Source organism: Myotis brandtii, unplaced genomic scaffold (genome assembly GCF_000412655.1).
Source record: "Myotis brandtii unplaced genomic scaffold, ASM41265v1 scaffold540, whole genome shotgun sequence".
In the NCBI taxonomy this organism is placed as follows: Eukaryota; Metazoa; Chordata; class Mammalia; order Chiroptera; family Vespertilionidae; genus Myotis; species Myotis brandtii.
In genome coordinates, this window is record NW_005369990.1 from 2,932,739 (window position 1) to 2,937,485 (window position 4,747).

General features: G+C 37.6%; 1 long non-coding RNA gene across 1 annotated transcript in view; it reads left to right on the forward strand.

The window, feature by feature from the left end:
* The window catches only part of LOC102253428, a 92,190-nt gene that overhangs the window by 10,796 nt on the left and 76,647 nt on the right, over nt 1-4,747 (forward strand). The window contains exon 2 of the long non-coding RNA XR_314263.2: nt 3,842-4,003. This is a non-coding gene — a long non-coding RNA (uncharacterized LOC102253428). The remainder of the gene's footprint in view (nt 1-3,841; nt 4,004-4,747) is intronic.

Sequence of the window (4,747 nt, forward strand, 5' to 3'; positions counted from 1 at the left end):
TTTAAATTTTCAAACCAGAGATTATAAATTCATTTAAAATAAGGAAGGAAGGAACTGAGAAAGACTTATTTTGGAGGTTAGGAAAATAAGGCTTAGCAGAGAGTATTACCTGACTCACCCAGCAAGTTAGTGACAGAGATAGGGTTCCAACCCAGAGACCCTAATATTCAGTGTCTCTGTAACACTTGCTTCATAGTATTTGAAGAGCTATATCCTGAATTCTGTAATTCAGTTGGATTCAAATGCATATGAGACCCTGCCCCTGTTGCCTCCGCCAATTGTACTGTACACCTGGCAATTGATCACTGTGCTTTATTCATGTTTACATAAATGGAGGCATCTAGGGTAGCCTCCTTTTTAGGTAGATGGTAAAGCTAAGGACCAGTGTCCCAGGTAAGTTCCCTGAAAGCAAACTTTGAGTCTTGTGTGAGACTTGTGGAGTTTTGTGTGCAAGAATTTTATGGGGTAGCTGTCAGGATCAACACCTGCAGGGAAGTAAAGAGGATTGGGTAGAAGGAGAAGTTAATAATCCATGCAGTTCCAAAGGCTGAGCTAATCCTACAGGGAACCTGAGGCTGGGATGGCCCTGCAGAGCTGTCCAAATTGGTCAAGGGGGCCAGGCCTTTGTACGCTCACAGTGACAAACCAGTCATTGAATGCAGGCCATCTCACAGAACATGAAGAGACTTTGGGCGAGATGGGTCTTTTAGCCAAAGACAAAATCCAGGGGCGTTTTCAGCTGAGAGCTAGAGCTGTCAGTTTCCAATGTTCCCAATAGCTGAAGGGCATCTGGATGGTGTGCCACATGAGCCATTGTATTCAGAGAAGTTAAATGGCTTAAGTTAGTCAAATGCCAAGTTAGTGGCAGACTTGAGCTGGGATTCAGGAGTCCCAGTCCATAGCTCTATTCATTTCCCAAGTGGCCAGGAGAAGGTTTCATGCTGTATTTGAGGAGAATTGACCCAGTACATCCAGGAGCACCTCTTCTCATTGAGAAGCTACAGGGGTCAGGGAAAGGAAGCCAAGGTAATGACAACAATGTTGGCATTTCTTGGCTTGTTCTCCAGCTGTCTAGTGACAGGCACCTTTCTTGGCACATACAAGGAATGAATGAGAGATTTGGAGTGTGACTCTAAACCCATGCAGTCAGATCTCTGTTTGAACATCTAAAAAGTCTCTTGGTGAGAGTATGTGCTGGCATCTCCTGAAGCATTGTACTAATGGAAAATAGAATTTAGGTGAGGAGACAGGAAGCAAATGGCAGCAGTGGAGTGAAATACTGTTTTTTTCTAGTCCCTATATTTTCATCTCAAAAAAGCTCTCCCATAGATCACCTGGTCATAAAAAGAAGAAAAAAAGAAACTGCCAAATCTGAAGCATTAATGGTGTGAGCTGATTAAACTCTTTGCTTCAAAGAAGAGCTTTAAAAAACACATTTAAGCTTCCATAATCTCTTAAGAAGAGAAAATTTGTTTGGAGCTAAAAGAAAGCTTTTAGATATTCACCCTCCCATCTCACTCTTGACTCTAATTTTTCTTTGTCTCTTTAGTTGGATTCTTTTATTTGCTATAACATTTAAAAAATATATAAAAATATAACCTTACATTTAGAAGAAGCCATCTTGATTTTTGAGCCATTTCCATTTCTGCATTCCACTGGTAGAGACCGTGGTCTAAATGACTTGGGAATTCATGGAGCATCCATACTCTTTAAGTTGGAAACTGTTCCATGGGTCTTGATGGGACAAATTTAAGAGACTTGTTTCTTCCTTGCAATATAAAATTCATTCAAATTTCAGTGTCTGTAATAAAGTTAGTGGACATAGGCCTGCTCTTTTGTTTACATGTTGCTTATGGCTGCTTTCACTCTACAATGGCAGACTAGAATATTTATGATGGAGACCAGACGGCTTGAAAAACCTAAAATATTTCCTTTCTGGCCTTTTACAGAAAAAAAGGTTTGCTGATCCCTGGTCTAGTGGATGGGGCTTAGGGTATGGAGTCCAACAGGCTTGTATTCAAATTCTGACTCTTCAACTTCTAAAAGGGTGACCTTGAGCAAATTTCTTAAACTGTCTATATGTCAGTGTGCTCACTTGAAAAATAGTAATAACAGCATTTCACACTCTTGTGAAGATTGAAGGATATACTGTACTATAAAGCTCCTGGGGATAGTAAGTGCTGAAATAAAATTATTTATTAAAATTGTTAATGACAATTTCAACCAATTTGTGCTATAAATAACATTTGTGATCAAATAAATATGATGACATTGTGAACTGCCATATTCACTGCCAGAATGACTGCTTTGGGACTTATCAGTTTAAAAAGTATTTTCTATAATAGATTAATGAGGAAAGAGAAAGTTGTATTTGTGAGTGAGAATAGAAAAAACTGTGAGGGAACAGAGACAAGCTATTGCCAGAACTCCTCAAAATAATATAATAAATTACAGCTAAAATTGATTGGGTGCCTGCTATGGCATCTTGCTACATACTTCATATGCACCATCTCATCTGATCATCATTTCAGATCTATGAGGTAGCAATGTTGTCACCCAATTTTACAGATGAGGAGACTGAGGCTTGGAGAAGTTAAGCAGTTTAATCCAAGTCACATAGCCAGTAGGAGGTAGAGCCATGAGTTGAACCTGGAAGGGTCTGATGTCAAAGTTTCTGTCTTAACCACTGTGCTTTTGTAAACATCTTCTGATAAGGGCCCCCTAGTTTCAGGGCCCACAACTGTTCCTGGTGGCTGGCACGTTAGAGCATCACTCTGAGTTGAGCTCTGCAGATATGTCAAATTAGGAAAATGTGATTGCAACTACCTACATCCACTCTTCAGTCAGTTGCTCAAAGGCTTCCCATGACATCTACAACCAAGATTACTCCTTGAGAGTTGTCATATTAGGGGTGGTCCTGCAGGTAATATCTGTTACTTAGGTATGAAGGTATGGATATGGCTGTGCTGGGAATGAACAAATGGGAATGTTGTTTGGCTGTGTGACTGGGATAAAATGTGATTAATAACTAAAATCTGTTTGGTCTTCAAGTATTATTTATTGACAGGAGAGTATGCTCACAAACTCTTTTACCAAATACCAAACCCATATACAATAGTCTTAGTTTGCTAATAACATGTGTATATGTATGCATTTTAAAAAGGATGGGGAATGAACATAACAGGATATTTAGTAGTTGTCTGCCTTTAGGTTGAGAGAGTAATGGTGAATATTATTATTATTATTTATCTATACTTCTGTTTCCAGAATTCTAAAACAATGTTTATTTAATTGAGCATGAATAAGAAACTATATATTATAAATGATAAGAAACCATGTAGAAAAAACTTAAAAGTCTTGAAATTTTTTAATGTTATTATTTCACTTTTGCACACTATCATACATGGATCAAATGTTATATGCACAGATATATGTTCATTTTAGTATTATTGAAATAGAGAAAAAATAGAAAGAATGTTCTGCATGACACAACTACTTCAAAGCATATTTAGCTATGAAAGAAATGTTGTTACAAATGGAAAATGCTTATGTTATAATATTGTGAATAAAGCTGAATACAAAATTGAGCATACAGAATGAGCGCAGTTCAGTGAAAACTCAACAATCTATTCATTAAAAGACAAAGCAAACATATTCAAGTCATAACTGTTGTGTATATAATTGGTAAGCTTATACATTTTTCTGCTTCTTTGCAATTTTGAAGTTCCTTTAATGAATGAATATTATTTGTATAATGGAAATAATTAGGCAATAAAAAACTGTTGAAATTGGAAATCTGTTGCCTGGTGATTAGTCTTTGAAATGTCCCCTTCCTCCACAGCTTCCAGTTTTAACCTTCAACTCTGTTGCCTCCCATGGTTCGCTGGATATTTCCCAGGTCAGTCACAAGAAGCTTAATGATAATGCAGAGAACACCAAACTGGAAAGCAGGACATGTGGATTCTAGCCAGGACCATGCCACTAACCCACTGCATACTCTTGGGTGAGTCCCTTTTTCTTCCAGAGCCTCAGGTTTTTAATCTATAAATGAGGAGAACTTTAGGTTAGATCTCCTGGGATTGGGCCGAAAGATAGACAGAGATCTCAGTGATAGTATGTGCTGTCTACAACCTTGACCCCTCCTCTCCAACCCAATTCAACATAGTTTTACTGTTATAATTTCCTTATGGAGTATACTGGAAAGTTTTGAGTGGAGAATGATTCCAATATTGAAGTTTCAAAATCACTGGATTGGACCATTAGCTTGTCAATGTCTAGTTATTAATTGACTATGGAGTGTAGCTGCTGTTTATATCTCTTTTTTAAAAATTTTTGTTATTGTGGTAAAAACCATAACATGAACTGTACATTCTTAACACTATTTTAAGTGTACAGTACAGTATTGTTAACTTTGTGCGTATTGCTCTACAGATCTCTAAAACTTTGTCATCTTGCATGACTGAAACTCTCTCCCTACACCCCGGCAACCACCATTCTTCTTTCTGTTCTAAGAGTTTGACTACTTTAGAAACCTCACAGAAGTATAATCATTCAGAATCTATCCTTCTGTGACTGCCTTATTTTACTTAGCATAATGTCCTCAAGGTTCATTCATGTTGTAGTATATGAGAATATTTCCTCTTTTAAAAATGTTGATTTTAAAGAAAGGAAGGGAGAGGGAGAGAGATAGAAACATCAATGATGAGAGAGAATCATTGATCGTCTGCCTCCTGCATGCCCCCTACTG